This window comes from Triticum urartu, chromosome 7 (genome assembly GCF_003073215.2).
Source record: "Triticum urartu cultivar G1812 chromosome 7, Tu2.1, whole genome shotgun sequence".
NCBI lineage: Eukaryota > Viridiplantae > Streptophyta > Magnoliopsida > Poales > Poaceae > Triticum > Triticum urartu.
The window spans coordinates 119,386,639-119,406,805 of NC_053028.1; positions in this window are offsets into that span (position 1 = coordinate 119,386,639).

Genomic DNA, 20,167 nt, shown 5'->3' on the forward strand with positions numbered 1-20,167 from the left:
GTTGATCTCGGACTATGACTTAGGAATAACTTACACCCCGGGCAAAGCCAATGTCATGGCTGATGCGCTAAGCCGTAAGTCCTATTGTAACAACCTGATGTTACCACAAAGTCAACCACTTCTCCATGAGGAATTTCGTAAGCTAAATCTTCACATTGTTCCTCAAGGATTCCTATCCACCCTGGTGGCGAAACCTACCCTTACGGATCAAATCATAACCGCCCAGCGGTATGATAAGGGCATATCCCGGATTAAGGAAAACATCGCTAGCGGAGTTGCTAAATGTTTCTCCATGGATGAGCGAGGTGTTGTTTTCTTTGAGAACCGTTTGGTGGTTCCCAAGAAACAACATCTGCGTCAGTTGATCCTTAAGGAAGCTCATGAATCCCCTCTCACCATTCATCCCGGTAGTACTAAAATGTATCAAGACCTACGCCAGAGGTTTTGGTGGACTAGGATGAAGAGAGAAATCGCTCAATACATTGCTAATTGCGACGTATGTCGTCGTGTTAAAGCAGAGCATCAACGGCCTGCTGGCACTCTTCAACCTTTGGCTATTCCCGAATGGAAATGGGATAAAATCAGTATGGATTTCATCACTGGGTTTCCCAGGACCAAGAGAGGTAATAATGCCATCTTTGTCGTGATCGACCGACTTTCCAAAGTAGCCCACTTTCTACCTGTTCGTGAGAGTATCACCGCTAGCCAGCTAGCCGATTTATACATCTCCCGAATAGTGTCTCTTCATGGTGTTCCATTGGAAATTAATTCAGACCGTGGAAGTCTCTTCACCTCTCGATTTTGGGAAAGTTTCCAAAATGCTATGGGAACTCATCTCTCCTTTAGCACGGCCTTCCATCCCCAATCAAGTGGTCAAGTAGAACGAGTCAATCAAATTCTGGAAGATATGCTCCGAGCTTCTGTCATCTCGTTCGGAATGAGTTGGGAGAAATGCCTTCCATTCGCGGAGTTTGCTTATAACAATAGTTATCAAGCCAGCTTAGGCAAGGCTCCTTTCGAAGTTCTCTATGGACGAAAATGTCGAACGCCTCTTAACTGGTCAGAAACCGGGGAAAGACAACTCTTTGGCCCGGATATGATTCAGGAAGCAGAAGAGCAGGTTCGCATTATTCGTGAGAAATTGAAAACCGCCCAATATCGTCAAAAGAGCCAATATGATCATAAACATAAGCCTATGACTTATGAAGTCGACGAGAAGGCTTACCTTCGGGTTACTCCGTTAAAGGGAACCCATCGTTTCGGTATCAAAGGCAAATTGGCTCCTCGTTACATTGGACCCTTTCGCATTCTTGCCAAACGAGGAGAAGTTGCCTACCAATTGGAACTACCTCCGCATCTTTCCAGAGTTCATGATGTCTTCCATGTTTCACAACTCAAGCGTTGCTTCGCGGATCCTGTCCATGGAGTGGACCACGAAACGCTTGATCTACAAGATAACCTCTCTTATCGGGAATATCCCGTTCGTATCCTTGGTCAAGCCGAGCGTACCACACGACGTCGTAATATCAAGTTTCTCAAGGTTCAATGGTCACACCATTCTGAGGAAGAAGCCACTTGGGAAAGGGAGGATCGTCTTCGACTTGAGTACCCCACCTTCTTTCCAGAGGATCCTAAATCTCGGGACGAGATTCTTTTGAGTGGGGGTGAGTTGTCACACCCTAGCTAGTCCAAGCATTAGAATGTACATCATGTTTAAATTCTTATTAAATTTGAATCGGGGAAGACAGAACACCCAACACCCCCCCTGGAAACAACTAGGGTTTACTAAAAATATTTTCAATGAACCTGAAATGCCCTTCTAAAAAGTTCACCCTCTTTGTCTTAGGTTAGAACCTCTGGCAAAATTGGTGCACAATTTTCTAGGTCAACAGAAGGTCATTGAATTAAATCATAAGTATTTGAATTTGGGCATTTAAATGCTATAAAATAATCTAAATGCTCAAATAATTCTGGGAATAAATGTTTCCTGTTGGAAATAATCTAAACAGAGGCCACATTTATACAGAGCCCACAATTATTTTCAGGATTTTTGGAAACGTTTTAGTATTTTTAATAAAGCCCAACAGTTGCAGTTAAATAGAAAAAACAGAAACAAATAAAAGAGAGAGAGGGAAGCCCACCTGGGCCTTACCTGTGCTGGCCCAGCCCACCTGGCTCGGCCCAGCCGACTGGCCTTGCCAGTCGTCGTCCTCCTCCCGCCAGGAGGACGAGGAGCGCGTGGCCGGCGCCCGCGGCCACACGCCGGCCACCTCCTGCTTCTGCCGACGCCCTGGAGACGTCCAGGGATGCCACGCCGACCCCCACGTCCCCCTCTCTCTCCCTCACTCTCCCCCTCGTCTCCCTCACCCTCTCCCGCGATGGCCGAGCGCGATCCTCGCCGCCGTTCGCCGTTCACCAGAGCCACCCCCTCGCCCCTCCGACAAGCCATTAGCTCCGCGCGCGTCCTCGACCTCTCCGTCGACCCGCGCAAGCTCGGATGACCCCAAGACGACGTGGTGACCTTCTTCCCCGTCTACGGCCGCCGGATGCCGTCGTTCGATTCGCCGGCCTCAAGTCCTCCCCGAGCTCATAGCCTGCTCCGTGAGTTCCCTGTGAGCCCATCTTTCCTCCCCCCTCTCCGCGCTCGTCCGCGTCCTCCAACCCCCTCTGCCATCGAGGCCGAGAGCTCGGCTCCGCCGGCCATGTCGCCGCCGTGGCCACAGGCGCGTAAGCTCGAATCCGAGCACGCCTTCGTCTTCCACGTGCTCCCAGGAGCCTAACGCACCACTCCCCGCGCCTCGCCGTGCCCCGTAGCGTCGGGTTCATCCACGCCCGAACTCCGGCGACCGCCAAGGTCGTCGCCGGCGTCGTTCCGCCTCCCCGAGCTCCACTTTCCACCAAACGATGCGGCTCGCTCCCCCCGCCCCACGTAGCTGCTCTCCGCTGTCGTTTTGGTCGCCGGAAACGCAAACCCGAGCCCCTCCGCCGCGTCTGACGTCGCCGGCGTCAAGCCGCCGGCGAGTTTGACTCAGTTTGACCCCCGTGTGGGCCCAGGTAGACCGCCCCTGAGTCTATGACAGGTGGGGCCGGTCTGCTAATTAGTTTAGGATTAGTTTTAACTAAATTTAATTAGTTCAGTCACTCACATGTGGGCCCAGGCCCCACTAACAGCTAATTAGTGTTAATCTAATACTGTTAACTAGCTGTGTCACTGACTGAGAGGGCCCACCAGTCAGGTTTGACCTGGCCGACCCAGTTGACCGCTGATGTCATGCCTATGTCATGCTGACGCATTAATTCAATTTCTGAATTTATTCTTTAATAGAAAATTCCAGAAAATAGTCAAAACTTCTAAAAATCATAGAAGATCAACCATAGCTCCAAATGCAAAGATTTATGTATGAAAAATGATCAGAAAAATTCAATCTATCCATCTGTAATGGTTTCATGCATGACAAAACAAGTTAACCTTGTTGTTTAAGCAGAATGAGGTAATGCACTAATAAAGCCATGTTTAATGAGCTAATAATTGAATCTTTGATTCAAATGAGTTCATCCCCTTCTGTTTTAGCTTGCATTAGGCCAAGACACCTTCATCTTGCCATGTCATAGCATGCATCATATTGTTGCATATTGCCATGTGTTGATTATGTTTCGGTGTGTCTTTCGTGATAGGTTCTGCCTCTGAGGATAACCCTGAGTATCCGTCTGAAGGGAAGTACCCTACTACCTCTAAAACAGGCAAGCAACCCATTGATCATTCTGATACAACCCATGTTCTCGCTTCTGCTCTTGTTTACTGCATTAAGACAACGCGATTCAAACTGCTGTGTGCTACGGTAGCTGAACAGTTATCCTCTGCATGACCTGTCATTGCCACAGTAACTAGATGAAACCCACTAGCATGTGTAGGAGTTGATTGAAGCATGTATGTGATTCCTACCTTGCTATGCCTGCTATGCTTAGAGTTGTGTCAGGTCTGGTTCATCTGGGTGATGGGCTAGAGTGATATGATTATGTCGGTAATGTGAGGGATGTGTTGAACATGTTTTGGTAAAGGTATCGATGAGAGGCCATGTAGGAGTACATGGTGGGTTGTTTCATTGAGGGTCCCATAAGAACTGAGATCTGTATGTGTGATTTAAGATGCAGTTACTACCGTACATTGGGCCCGAAACCAATGGACCCTCTCGGCTTCTTAATCACCCTAGTACTCTGTCCAGGAGTTGCAAATAGTTTCTGGTGTTTGTAGGTTATGTGTTGGCGGCCGTGCGTAGCGCTGACCCTAGGGGTGGGCTATGTTGCGGTAGATACACCGTGGCCGGGTATGCCGGGCGCCCGTTTGCGTCTCGGGACCCTGTTCACATCGTTCGGGGCCGTAAGTGGAAACCTCGGCTGGACTCCCTGCGGATGGAACCTGGATAGGCGATAAACCTGGACTAGAGACTTAAGTGTTTAGTAGGCCATGGCCGACACCCTCGCTGGGCTTCCGCTTGAAGGTTGCCGAGTACATGTCGTGTAAACGGTGGTAAGTGGTGAAAGCGTGTATGAAGAAGTACACCCCTGCAGGGTATAAAACTATTCGAATAGCCGCGTCCGCGGTAAAGGACTACTTGGTTGCCTATACAGTTCATAGACAAGTTAATGGATACTACTAAAAGACTCAAGATAAGTGTGAGTACCGAGGATGGCCCTCTCGTAGGATGACGAGGGAGGATCCCCGGTGGAGTATTGTGTTGGTGAGTAGTGGACTCGTGTGCGAAAACTATTTTACTAGTGAAGTTCCGTAGGATAGCTTAGCCAAGAGTAGGATAGCTTAGCCAAGAGTCAAATCTGGCTTGCTGCAACAACTCCACCACCTTCTTGAGAATGAGCATGTATAGTAGGTTCTGATGTAAGACTTGCTGAGTACCTTTGTACTCATGTTTGCTTAATTACTGTTTTCAGACCACAACACCGCCCCCTCCAATGGGTTTTATGTAGATCTCGACGTCGATGAGTGACTTGCCACCCAGGTGGTGATCCTGGCCATGGAGGGCCCTAGACAGGCTTCGAGAAGCCTTCTTGCTTTCTAGTGTCTATACTCAGACTATTTGCCTCCGCATGTGCTTGTATGCTTGTATGACTTGAGTGTCGGGTCATGTGACCCCTACCTGTATGAACATGTTATGTATGGCTCTCTAGAGCCTTTAAATAAAGTACTTGAGTTGTAGAGTTTTGTTGTGATGCCATGTTGTATTTGCACATATCGAGCATATTGTGTGTATGATTGAAATGCTTGGTATGTGTAGGATCCGACAATCTAGTTGTTTATCCTTGGCAGCCTTTCTTATGGGGAAATGTAGTCTAGTGCTCCTCGAGCCATAGTAGTCCCCTACAGCCCGGTTCACCGGAGTCCTGCTAGCCCAGCACTACTGCTCAGGACACTTGACCGGCGGGCATGTGTTTCACTTCGTTCCTATGTCTGTCCCTTCGGGGAAATGTCACGCGGTGACTTCCGGAGTCCTGCCTAGCCTGCTACAGCCCGGGTTCCCCAGAGTCCTGTTAGCCCAGTGCTACAGCGCGGATTCACACGCTGATGACCGACATGCTTGATGTGATTCATGTATGCCTGTCCCCATAGGTCTGTGCCACGTTGGGTTCACGACTAGCCATGTCGGCCTGGGTTCTCTATCATATGGATGCTAGCGACACTATCATATACGTGAGCCAAAAGGCGCAAACGGTCCCGGGCCATGGTAAGGCGACACCCGTGGGGATACCGTGCGTGAGGCTGCAATGTGATATGAGGTGTTACCGGCTAGATCGATGTGACTTGGAATCGGGGTCCTGACAGCCTATGACACTCTCACGTAATAGGAGTGGGGTTGTACACGCCCCGGAGTCTCAGGAGTGCTGCCCTCAGGCCTCGGGGTCTCCCTCCCACGTCCTAGTGGCAGCACTTAGCTCCGCGCTAGTGAGAAGACTAGACTAGGTGCCGGACGCGGCTTTTCATTTGCTTTCCGTAGTTGGCTTGCCCCTTTTTTAATGGAAGTTTGCATTCTGGTGTTTCTTGTCATCTTGGTTCGGTCGCCTTTTTCTCTGTTCTTCCCTCGGTTCTTTGTTTTGGCCCGTACTCTCCCTCACATGACTCGCGAGGGGGCTGGACAGGTGAACTCGTGAGTGTTTTGTTTTTTCCTGTTCTTCACGAGGCACCCTCGCTCGAGTTCGCAAGCTGACGCTCCTTCCTTAATCTGTGCCCCTCAGGTACCGTGATGCGGAGCTCTGGGTCATGGTCGGCCGCGTCTACGACCTGGGCTTGGAAGAATAAGAGGTTCTTAACAAATTTTTGCAGTTCCTCGACGCCGCCCAAGCCAACGGCAAGGAGGTATCACCAGGTGCTGGGAGAGGCATGCCTCACGAGGCAGAAACTCCTTCAGACACATCAAGCTAAGTTATCTCTACACTCTTACATAAAACATTGATGCTGCAACATGACACATGAACGATAGACATAACATAACGACTTGGAAATCACGGTTCATTGCACGCCCTGCAGGCCCCATACTTGTTTCTTTTTAAATGCGGGAAGAAAGGAAACAACAAAACAAAAGCGGCGCACACCCCCACAAAGGTTCATGAGGGTAGGCCCTCGGCACCCCCTGGACTCAACCATACCCCTCCTCGCACTTCACTAGGGTGCGACGATGAGACGATCTGCTACCGCCTTCAAAGCGGGCATGGCGGCGTGGCAGTTGGTCATAGCCGCCGCTGCTGGAGCTATCACCGGAGGAAGAGCTGCCGTAGCTGGACGAGCCGCCGCATGCGCCGAGCACGAGTCCACCTTCATCCTCGTCACGACCGTCACCATGGACGAGCAACTTGCCGTTGTCATTGTCCTCGGGGCAGCATCCGATGCGGCGACCATCTTCCCTGAATACCCACACATAGAGGGTTGTGTCACCGTCATACTTGAAGTGGAGGGTACACCACCTGCCTAGGCCGCACATGTGGGCAAACGTCTGCCAGCCGCAGGCCAGGTTTGTGTTGCCTGCGATGGAGACTTCCACCGCGGCCCATGAAGCCATGCTGCAGCAGCCGTCTACCTGCAGCTAGAGACCGCCTGGATCCGTGGCTGGCAGTTCGCCGACGAAGAAGCACGGGAGCTGAAGCCAGGTGCCGGCTGGGTTCTCTGACCACACAATGAACTCCGGCAGCACCTCCGCCGAGTGGAAGCATGGCCGAGGAGGCCGCGTAACCATGGCATGCCTCACTTCATCGACAGGGCTGCCACAACCTTGGAGACCCCCACCGCGCGAGGAGGCGCCTGCCGTGGCAGGGGCACGGTAGGGGTCATGGCATGCTTACGCGGGCGACCGCACCCCCTCTTGGGCGGCAGCGAGCCGGGCCCCTCCTGGCGGGCCTTCCCCTTCTTTGCGGATGAGAACCTCTTTGCAGGCGCCATGGGTGTCGCTGCAAGCAATGAATCAAGGGAGGAGAAGCAAGTGGAGTAGGAAGAGGTGGGCGATGGGGGCTCCGCCCCCTCCTCATTTATAGTAGGAGAAGGCCAACCGGCGAATCCCACGATCATAGGTAATGATGGTTTTCTCTGCATGCAGCACAGACTCGTCAAGTCGGGCAGTTGCAGAGCCAGCGTGGGGAAGCAGAGACGCCCACGTCCCATCAATCGCCACGCGTCAACCAAGGCCGCAGGATGTTGGGGCCCATGGCGCTCCGTACTTTCCCCTTTGGCTTCGCCTCTAAGCCAAGTCCGAGCGCGCCTTTGGCCCGGGGGCTACTGTCGGCGTCTTGGGATTGGGGGTCCCAGACATGCCTTCCTGCGGCCCACGGCGTGGCTCCACCAGCGGCCCTGTACATCCCATCTTCATAGCGAACACTCAAGACCCTCACGAGGGGCCAAGCCTCACGAGGCGGACGACGCAAGACCTCCTCTGGGGCGGCCTCACCAGGCTAGCTTGCGATGGGTGGAGAGATCAAGGCGAGGGGCACCTCGCGAGGTCCCTATGGCGCAAGCCATGACGAGCAAGGCTAGGCGGGCGCCAGGCACGCGCCAGCGTGCGCAGCATACTCATTTCCTCTTTGGTGCTAAAGAGGCAAGTGCAGGCGAGGAGTCCCGAGGCATCAGGCAAAGGCTTCCATATCGGTGCAACAAGACCAAGACCAGCAGGATGGCAAGACGGAGGTCATCGTGGAGCCCAGGACGGCGTCACCACCAGAGCCTTTGGTAGGCAAAGACCACATTTTGTCAGGATAGCTTGTACTAGTTGTCCCCCTTAAAATTGGCCGTTGTGGGATCCCTTCCTGCCTAATATTTGGGAAGAGGACTAGGGCCTCTATAAATAGGACTAGCCACCACCATAGGAGGGGGACGGATCATTCAGATCATCCTCAAGCACATAAGCTCACCCAACTCAAGAACACCTCTCCTCAGGAGGTTGTTCTTCCCTTGTATTAGTTCATCCTCAGCCCAAGAGGCAATCCACCACACCACACTAGAGTGGGGTATTACACCACATCGGTGGCCCGAACCAGTATAAACCATCTGTCCTTTGTTCTGCGGGTTCGACGAGCTGAGCATTGAGATTGGGGTGAGAGCGTGAGCTAGGGGGAGGAGAGATCTTCATGCGCACCCCAGTGTTCGAACCTCAAGGGTTTGCTGGAACCCAAAATCCGACAATCTACTCATGGATCACTATTGTACCCGCTTGCCAAACTCATGCTAAGGTACACAATAGGTCTAGTATACCGCATGGCATATGAGGGAGTCATGTATTAGGGGGTCTTCCGGACAGCCGGATTATATCCTTTGGCAGGACTGTTGGACTATGAAGATACAAGATTGAAGACTTCGTCCCGTGTCCGGATGGGACACTCCTTGGCGTGGAAGGCAAGCTTGGCAATACGGATATGTAGATCTCCTTCCTTGTAACCGACTCTGTGTAACCCTAGCCCCCTCCGGTGTCTATATAAACCAGAGGGTTTAGTCCGTAGGATGGACAACAACAATCATACCATAGGCTAGCTTCTAGGGTTTAGCCTCTTCGATCTCGTGGTAGATCAACTCTTGTACTACTCATATTATCAAGAACTATCAAGCAGGACATAGGGTATTACCTCCATCAAGAGGGCCCGAACCTGGGTAAACATCGTGTCCCCTGCCTCCTGTTACCATCCGCCTTAGACGCACAGTTCGGGACCCCCTACCCGAGATCCGCCGGTTTTGACACCGACATTGGTGCTTTTATTAAGAGTTCCTCTGTGTCGTCGCCATTAGGCTTGATGGCTCCTTCAATCATCGATAGCGATGCAGTCCAGGGTGAGACTTTTCTCCCCGGATGGATCTTTGTATTCGACGGCTTCGCACTACGGGCCAACTCGCTTGGCCATATGGAGCAGATCGAGAGCTACGCCCCTGGCCATCAGGTTAGATTTGGAAACTTGAACTACACAGCCGACGTTCACGTAGACTTGATCTTCGACGGACTCGAGCCCTTGCCGAGTGTGCCGCACGGTCACGATGAGCATGATTTACCTCTACCATCGGACAGTGTTCGGGAGATCGCACCGGCGACTGCTCCGACCCTCAATTCGGAGCCAATTGCGCCATCTAGGGACAGGTGGATAGACCCCGCCACAGAGGCCGCATTATCATCGGCGATTGAGCCGAGTATCGACCTTACCCTTCACAAGAGCCGTGATGCCAAACTGCCGGATTCTTCCCCGGCCACGGACTCCGAGCCGCCTGCGCCCGTGCCTATCGAATCCGACTAGGCGCCGATCATGGAGTTCACCTCCGCGGATATCTTTCAGCACTCGCCCTTCGGCGACATACTGAACTTATTAAGGTCTCTCTCCTTGTCAGGAGAGTCCTGGCCGAACTATGTCCGGTAGGATTTGGATGCGGATGACGAAGAAATTCGCCGCCCACCCACCACCTACTTAGTAGCCACTGTCGACGATTTGATCGACATGCTCGACTTCAACTTCGAGGACATCGACGGTATGGACGACGATGCAGGAGACGAACAGGAACCACTGCCCACAGGGCACTGGACGCCCACTTCATCATATGATGTATACATGGTGGACACACCCAAAGAAAACGACGACGAGGAATGGAAGGACACAACGAAGGGTTGTTCCCTCGAGAAGCAGTCAAAGCGGCGGCGTAAGCGCCGCTCCAAATCCCACCTCGGCAGAAACAGTGATCATATAGACCCAGCGATAGAGTAGGGTGAACCATCGTCCGACCACGGCAACACGGAGAATCAAACCGAACAACCCGACTCCATCGAAGATAACAGTCCGGACGACATCACACCGGACAGGCACCCGGAGCAACAGAATACCCACCAAAGGCTTGTTGCCACTGTGAGGAGTCTGAAAAAGCAAAAGTAAAGGCTCAGGGCTGCACAAGACACACTCAGAATTAGATGGAGTGCAGTACTCAACACTGCAGCAAAGTACGGCGGTAGTCGCCACACAAAAGCTACCCGAAGCGAAAGCTGCCACCTGAATTTGATGAGGAGGCCTTAGATCCCCCGCAATCAAAAAACAAAACAGCCATCCGATCGGATAGACGACCTCGTGGCCAACATAGAGCGGCAAACGACGCTGCACACAAGCCAATACGCGATCCACGTGAGGGCTCACATCAAAAGGACGGTGCAACCAGATCCATCTACGGGCCAAGCAAGCGCGCTCCAGCACACAATGCAACACAACAAACATCCGAACACCACGGTACACCCAAATACAGGGGTGCCGCACACCCCCTATGTTTCACCGACGAGGTACGGGACCATGAATTTCCATAGGGATTCAAACCCGTAAACATAGAGGCGTACGACGGAACGACAGACCCTGGGGTCTGGATTTAGGACTGCATCCTCCATATCCACATGGCTCGAGGAGACGATCTTCACGCCATCAAGTACTTACCCCTCAAGCTCAAAGGGCCAGCTCGGCACTGGCTTAAAAGCCTCCCCGAAAATTCCATTGGAAGCTGGGAAGAGCTCGAAGACGCTTTTCGGGCAAATTTTCAAGGGACCTATGTCCGACCACCGGATGCAGAAGATTTAAGTCATGTAACTCAACAGCCCGGAGAGTCATCCCGAAAGCTTTGGAACAGGTTTCTCACTAAAAAGAACCAAATAGTTGACTGTCCGGACGCCGAAGCCTTAGCAGCTTTCAAGCACAGCGTTAGAGACGAATGGCTTGCCAGACACCTCGTCCAAGAAAAGCCGAGAACAATGGCAGCATTAACAAGCCTCATGACCCGCTTTTGCGCGGGCGAGGACAGCTGGTTAGCCTGATGCAGCACTAGCGACCCAAGTACATCCGAAGTTAGGGACGGAAACGGGAAGCCACGACGCAGCAAAAACAAGCGCCGGAATAAAGAAGATAGCCCGAAGAGCATGACGGTAAACGCCAGATTCAGAAGCTCCCGGCCAGGTCAGCAAAAGCTGCCCTCCAAAGGCAACAGAGATGAACTATCCAGCCTGAACAAGATTCTGGACAAACTATGTCAGATCTACAGCACCCCCGATAAACCTGCAAATCATACCCATAGAGAATGTTGGGTCTTCAAGCAGTCCGGCAAACTCAATGCCGAACACAAGGGGCAGGATAAGCCAAGCGAAGACGAGGACGAGCCTCGCAAGCAAAGCACTGGGGAACAGAAGAAATTCCCACCAGAAGTCAAAACAGTAAACGTGTTACACGTGATGAAGGGAAGAAACAAAGCGGCACTCCTATAGAGACACATGCCCCAGGGCCTATCACCACAGAGTTCTGCCACTGGTCGTCCAAACCGATCAGCTTTGACCATCGGGATTACTCGGCAAGTATCCGGCATGCAGGATGGGCTGCCTTGGTGTTAGACCCGATAATTAACGGATACCACTTCACATGAGTCCTGATGGACGGCGACAGTAGTTTAAACCTGATATATAAGGACACAGTCCACAAAATGGGGATAGACCCAACAAAAATCAGTCATAGCAATACTACCTTTAAAGGAGTAACGCCAGGCCCAGAAGCCCATTGTACGGGCTCCCTGCTACTAGAGGTTATATTCGGCTTTCCCGATAACTTCCGCAGCGAAAAGTTAACCTTCCACATCGCTCCGTTCCAAAGTGGCTATCAAGCACTACTCGGACGTGAAGCTTTCGCTCGCTTTAAGCAATACCGCATTACGCTTCTCTCATACTTAAGATGCCCGGTCCACGTGGCATCATTACAGTAAATGGAAATATTGAGCGCTCCTTGCGCGCGGAAGACCGTGCGGCTGTGTCGGGGGTTAGGTGCGACATATGCCAAAGGATGGCTTATCATGGTGGGGGCGAGTAGAACATCACCGGTGCCTGGAAATGGGATGAGGCGAAGACATGCACGCCGGAGAATCTTACCCAGCTTTAGGGCTCTCCGGGGAGATAATACCCCTACCGCTGCTCTGCGGGGTCTCCGCATGATCAATATGGCAAAGTGTTTACACGATTGCTCCTTGAGCTGTTTCCTGGAGGTAGGAGAGGGCAAGGCTAGCTCTCTCCCTCCTATATGATCTGGTCTAGAGCTAATGGGTTCCAAACTTTTGCATGGGTGCCCTGGGGGTTTATATAGGCCTACCCCTCCAGGGGTAGAATGGTAATCCGGCTAGATGCGGGCCCAGCCGTCAACGCCTCTGGCCTCCGTCTTCCCCGCCGACCGCTTGGGCCCGCCGACTGGTGGGCCCCGCCGACTGGCCTGGTATGGAGCCGACATGCCACGTCCATCGCGGGCGGGTCTTGCCGGCTGCTGATTACTGTAGCCGTGCTTCTGATGACGCGGGCTTGATCATGGGGTCGTGGCGACAGCCCCGCCGCCTGGTGGGCGATCACTATTGCCACTCTCCATCACATCTTGATTAATGGCGCATGGACCCCGAGGGAGGGCTCGGCCGACTCCCTGGGGCCGACTTCCAACGGGTCCGACTGGTGGTCCTCTTGCCGTCTCCTGGGGTCTCACTGACTGGTAGGACCAAACTGCCTTTGGGCCGTACAGACAAGCCGTCGTGGGTACAGGACTCGATCCTGTGGTGCTGATGTTAGGGCCGGTATGGCAACAGTGCCATGCCGCATGGAGATACCCGTGGCCCATTACTCCGATAGTAGTCCCCGAAGCTGGTGAGGCGCCGCGGACGATCGGTCAAGAAGCCTCAGCAGTTTCTCTTTCCGGCTGCTCAACACATGGCTCTTGGTTGACTTCCGCCGCGCCGGCTAGAAGGAGTCGGATTCGCCCAACTCTGACTCGCACAAGATTTCGAACGTCGCGGCGGGATTCAAGTAGCGTGCTTGCTAAGCCTCTGGGCCGCCGCCCGTTCTAGGCCTGTCATGCGATGACACGTGGCTGGGCCATTCTGCCAGCCTATGCGTGCGACGGGACAGGCCCATAGGCGGGGCCCGCCACTACCGCGCCTCGGCACCCGAGCGGATCCGCCGCGGCCCCGGTGGACGGTTGGGATTCCTGTGGAGTTACTGCGCACAGTAACTTTGTCGTGGAACGTGGGGGTTGTGGGGCCGTGGGCGCAGTAAATCCCACGACCGCCCCCTCGGCTTCACAGCCCACGAGGCTATAAGTAGGGAAAAGAGGGGGGCACGCGCGCGCCTCCTTCCCACCACTCCTCGCTCTCCTCCTTCTCACTGCTCCTCACTCTCCTCCTTCTTATTCTTCGCTCCGCCGCGCGCCCAAGCTCCAACGAATGCCGCGGCGGTCAGCTCGCGATGAGTTCTTCCTCTGCCGCCGCGCCTCCCCCGGTGCGCTCCGGCACTTGGGACGGCTCCGAAGTTCACGACGACCACATTGAGTTCCTCCACCGGACTTATCGGCTCCCCGGCGAGGATCACGTGCGGGTGCGTCTTGCGCCGAACGGGGAGATTTCCCCCGCGCCGCAAGAGGGCGAGCGGGCATCTTCCGCTCGCACTGCTTACGCGGGTTGGGGCTGCCGGCGAGCAGTTTCTTCCGATCCTTCCTGGAGTTCTACGGCCTCCAGCCGCACCACCTCACCCCCAACATGGTGGTGCTGCTGTCCGCCTTAGTGGCCTTGTGCGAAGGCTTCCTCGGAGTCCTCCCCACCCTCGAGCTCTGGGGGGAGTTCTTCTTCTCCAAGCTCGGCACCCAGGCTGCAGGCGTGCCGGCTCAATGCGGCGCTTTCATCGCCGTGCGAAGGTCGGGGGCCGACAACCCCTTCCCTGAGGGAGTCCTGGATTAGGGGGTCTCTGGACAGCAGGACTATATCCTTTGACCGGACTGTTGGACTATGAAGATACAAGATTGAAGACTTCGTCTCGTGTCCGGATGGGACTCTACTTGGCGTGGAAGGCAAGCTAGCCAGCACGGATATGGATATCTCCTCCTTTGTAACCGACCTTGTGTAACCCTAACCCCTTGCGGTGTATATATAAACCGGAGGGTTTTAGTCCGTAGGACAACATACAATCATACCATAGGCTAGCTTCTAGGGTTTAGCCTCTCCGATCTCATGGTAGATCAACTCTTGTAATACTCATATCATCAAGAATAAATCAAGCAGGACGTAGGGTTTTACCTCCATCAAGAGGGCCCGAACCTGGGTAAAACATCATGTCCCCTGCCTCCTGTTACCATCTGCCTTAGACGCACAGTTCGGGACCCCCTACCCGAGATCCGCCAGTTTTGACACCGACATTGGTGCTTTCATTGAGAGTTCCTCCGTGTCGTCGCCATTAGGCCTGATGGCTCCTACTATCATCGATAGTGATGCAGTCCAGGGTGAGACTTTTCTCCCCGGACAGATCTTTGTGTTCGGCGGCAACGCACTGCGGGCCAACTCGCTTGGCCATCTGGAGCAGATCAAAAGTTACGCCCCTGGCCACTAGGTCAGGTTTGGAAGCTTAAACTACACGACTGATATCCGCGGAGACTTGATCTTCGACGGATTCGAGCCCCTGCCTTGTGCACCACGCGGTCACGATGAGTACGATTTAGCTCTACCATCGGACAGTGTTCAAGAAATTGCATCGGCAGCCGCTCCGACCCTTAATTCGGAGCCAGTTGCGCCATCCATGGACGGGTGGATAGACCCCGCCACGGAGGCCGTATCCTCAGCGGCGATCGAGCCGAACATCGACCTTACCCTTCACAAGAGTCGTGTTGCCAAACTGCTGGATCCTTCTCCAGCCACGGACTCCGAACTGCCTGCGCCCATTTGTGTCGACTCTGATTGGGCGCCGTTCATGGAGTTCACCTCCGCGGATATTTTTCAGCACTCGCCCTTCGGCGACACACTAAACTCATTAAGGTCTCTCTCCTTGTTAGGAGGGTCCTGGCCGAACTATGTCCGGCAGGATTGGGATGCGCATGACAAAGAAATTCGCCGCCCACCCACCACCCACTTAGTAGCCACTATCGATGAATTAACCGACATGCTCGACTTCGACTCCGAAGACATCGACGGTACGGACGATGATGCAGGAGACGAACAGGAACCACTGCCCACAGGGCACTGGACGCCCACTTCATCACATGACGTATACATGGTGGACACACCCAAAGAAAACAACGACGAGGAACGGAAGGATGCAGCGAAGGGTTGTTCCCTCGAGAAGCAGTCAAAGCGGCGGCGTAAACGCCGCTCCAAATCCCGCCTCCGGCAGAAATAACGATCATATAGACCCCAGCGATAGAGCAGGGTGAACCATCGCCCGACCAGGGCAACACGGGGAATCAAACCGAACAACCCGACTCCATCGAAGATAACAGTCCGGACGACACCACAATAGACAGGCGCTAGAAGCAACATAACGCGCACCAAAGGCTTGTTGCCACGGCGAGGAGCCTGAAAAAACAGAAGCAAAGGCTCAAGGCTGCACAAGACACACTCAAAATCAAATGGAGTGAAGTACTCAACACTGCAGCGAAGTACGGCAGTAATCGCCACACCAAGAGCTATCCGAAGCGAAAGTTGCTACCTGAATTTGATGAGGAAGCCTTAGATCCTCCACAATTAAAAAATAAAACGGCCATCCGGTCAGATAGACGACCTCATAGCCAACATAAAGCGGCAGACAACGCCACACATAAACCAGTATGCGATCCGCGTAAGGGCTAGCATCAAAAGGACGGCGCAACCAGATCCATCTATGGACCACGCAAGCGCGTTCCAACATACAATGCAACACAACAAACATCCGAACACCATGGTACACCCAAATACAGGGGTGCCGCACACCCTCTATGTTTCACCGACGAGGTGCCGGATCATGAATTTCCAGAGGGATTCAAACCTGTAAACATAGAGGCGTACGACGGAACAAGAGACCCTGGGGTCTGGATTGAGGACTACATCCTCCATATCCATATGGCTCGAGGAGATGATCTCCACGCCATCAAGTACTTACCCCTCAAGCTCAAAGGGCCCGCTCGGCACTGGCTTAAAAGCCTCCCCGAAAACTCCATCGGAAGCTGGGAAGAGCTCGAAGATGCATTTCGGGCAAATTTTCAAGGGACATATGTCCGACCACCAGATGTAGACGATTCAAGTCATATAACTCAACAGCCCGGTGAGTCAGCCCGAAAACTTTGGAACAGGTTCCTCACTAAAAAGAACCAAATAGTCGACTGTCTGGACGCCGAAGCCTTAGCAACTTTCAAGCATAGCGTTCGAGACGAATGGCTTGCCAGACACCTCGGTCAAGAAAAGCCGAGAACAATGGCAGCATTAACAAGCCTCATGACCCGTTTTTGCGTGGGCGAGGACAACTGGTTAGCCCGATGCAGCACCAGCGACCCAAGTACATCCGAAGTCAGGGATGGAAACGGGAAATCACGACACAGCAAGAATAAGCGCCGGAATAATGAAGACAGCCCGAAGAGCATGGCGGTAAACGCCGGATTTAGAAGCTCTCGGCCAGGCCAGCAGAAGCCGCCCTCCAAAGGCAACAGAGACGAACTGTCAAGCCTAAACAAAATTCTAGACCAAATATGTCAGATCCATAACACCCCTGATAAACCTACAAATCATACCCACAGAGAATGTTGGGTCTTCAAACAGTCCGGCAAGCTCAATGCCGAACACAAGGGGCAGGATACACCAAGTGAAGACGAGGACGAGCCTCGCCAGCAAAGCACAGGGGAACATAAGAAATTCCCACCAGAAGTCAAAAGAGTCAACATGTTACACGTGATAAAAGGAAGAAACAAAGCGGCACCTTTAGAGAAACATGCCCCAGGGCCTATCACCACGGAGCTCCGCCACTGGACATCCCAACCGATCACCTTCGACCATCGAGATTACTCGGCAAGTATCCAACATGCAGGATGGGCCGCCTTGGTATTGGATCCAATAATTGACGGATACCACTTCACACGAGTCCTGATGACGGCGGCAACAGTTTAAATCTGATATATCAGGACACAGCCCGCAAAATGGGGATAGACCCAACAAAAATTTGCCGCAGCAATGCTACCTTTAAAGGAGTAACGCCAGTCCCGGAGGCTCATTGCAGGGGCTGCCTGCTACTAGAGGTTATATTCGGCTTCCCCGATAACTTCCGCAGCGAAAATTTAACTTTCAACGTTGCTCCGTTCCAAAGTGGCTATCAAGCACTACTCGGACCCGAAGCTTTCGCTCGCTTTAACGCAATACCGCATTACGCTTCCCTCAAGCTCAAGATGCCCGGTCCACGCGGCATCATTACATTAAATGGAAATATTGAGTGCTCCTTGCGCGTAAGACCATGCGGCTGCCTTGGCGGCCACATACTAAACGGCCTCACCAACTAGAGCATCTGACAGGTCGTTAAGACCACGGACACGGTTAGACGAGTCCGGTGCAGCTCTATATAATTGATACAGGTTTGATGGCTATACCCCTATAACAATACAAGGGGCTCAACGCGTATAAACAAGCGACAAGTAGGCTCAACTTTACTCATCTTGAACTGTACATGGTTTCCTTAGTATAGCCTACCTTTTTGCACGACAACTTTTCAACGAAGTTCCTCTCTTTTATAGATGACCATCGTGCTACACCCGTCCAGGATACGGCACAAAGGAGACACAGGCGCAGATGTGCAGCAGGGACCCGTTCCAAGGATTCTTTTTAGATTAAGACCCTGTGTAAACCTTTTTTACTGTCTCTTGTTGATACACATCCCTTGGATTCTCAGTACAATTGAGAAGGATGCTAACGTCTTGGCATGTGGCCACGTTAGAATAATGCACGTACCTAGACACCAGGGGCTTATTACAAAGGGCACTGCTTAAGCCTGGTTTACACCATTAAGACCGAATACCTTAGGGAGTGTTCGGCGTCACGAGTTTGGCCTTATATGCATCAGCTCCGAATCATGTCTTTGGTCAAATGTTGGGTTTGCCCAGCCCCTGTGTTTTTCTGCCATACGTTCTGCTCTATCGGCTAAGGCGGCACCAGGAGAACTACTGCAATTGTGCCCTGGTTCATCCGGACGAGCACCTCAGTAGAGAAAGCCGAAAACTGACTGTCATGATATAGCATGAGACTGATGAACCACTCGATGACCTATCAGAATCTTCGGGATTCCTCCACCTTAATGAAGGGCCGTTTCTCGGCCAGGCATGTAGGCACCCCGAATTCGGATGAGTGCGGAGCCACCAGGGGCTATATAGTAGCCCCACTGTCAAACTCCTCTGGCTAAGTGAAAGTGTTAAAGCATTATAGTCTGATTGCCTAGTTCGCTGCGCTATCACCTCCTTAATGGACCAAGATGTTGGATCAAGTGTGAACATGCGTCTTCTGCGAACACCCCCGCATTATGTGCGTGGGGGCTGAAGCCGACGACTGCCATCTTTCAGGTTATATACATATATACATAAACGGCCGCACAGGAGGCATCATAGTACTTTCGGGAAAAAGTATAAACACAGCCTTGATAAAATCAATAAAACATTATTTTTTACAATGGGAATACATGTCACTCAAACATAATATTTTTCGAGCACTGGGCCTCTATCGAACGAGCGCCTTCAAGAACTTCTTCAAAATAGTGCTCGGCAGCCACTCGGCCTAGGGCCGAACCCTGCGCCGCAACAGCGGTGGCATCCATCTCCGCCCAGTATGTTTTGACACGGGCAAGGGCCATCCGCAAGCCTTCTATGCACGCCGACATCTTCATCGCATTAATGCGCGGCACCGCACCAAGGAACTGCTGCACCAAACTAAAATAGCTGTTCGGCTTTGGCCTTTCCGGCCACAGATGATCCACAACAGACCTCATGGTGAGTCCGGACAATCTATTCAGCTCAGGATATTCGGCAAGCCGATCAGTCAAGGGAAGTGAACGCTTTGGAACGTTAAATTGCGACTAGAATAGCTTGTCCACTTCATGATCTGTTTGATCTCGGAAGTATTCGGCCGCATCGACAGCACTCGCCGCCAAGTCTAGATATGCGTCCGCCGAACTCCACAGCCGGTCCAGAGGGGCATGCCGAGGATCTCCAAACTTCCTCTGCAGCATAAAGGGCTTCCCAACCGCGATATCCCCGGCTTGATGCAGCTCCTCCTTCTTCGCTCTCATTGCAGAGCGGGTGTCTTTGGTCGCCATCGTGGCCTTTTCCAGGTCCGTCGCCATCGCCCGGTTTTCTTCTTCAAGAAGCTGGCAACGGTCGGCAGTATCTTTTAACTTTACAGCCATCTTGGCCATTTTTTCTTTGCTCTCGCGATGCGCGGCCTTTTCGGCTCTTAACTCTTCGGCCGCCTTTAAAGCAGCCGCATTGCTACTCCTTGCTTGCTCCTTGGCTCGGGTAAGCTCCGCCCGAAGGGTCTCCACGGTGGCCGCTCCATCTGCAGTCGCAACATATTAAAGATACGGGCATCATGCTGCTCCTATTATGTGACGATCACCAGAAAAATCACCTACCATGTGCCTCACCAAGCCGCTTGTTAACAAGCCCGATGTCGGCATCTGCCACATCCAGTTGCCGCTTTAGTTCGGCAAACCTATCAGTCCGGCTAGCCACCGGAGCTTCAACCACCTGCACATAAAGGCGGTCTGGTTATTACCTGCGACTATGATCCTCTGTTTGCCGCCATTCTCGATGACAACCAGAGTCTCAGGGGCTACTATCTACACAGGGCACACCTAAAAATGTGCGGTACTATCAAAAATGTACA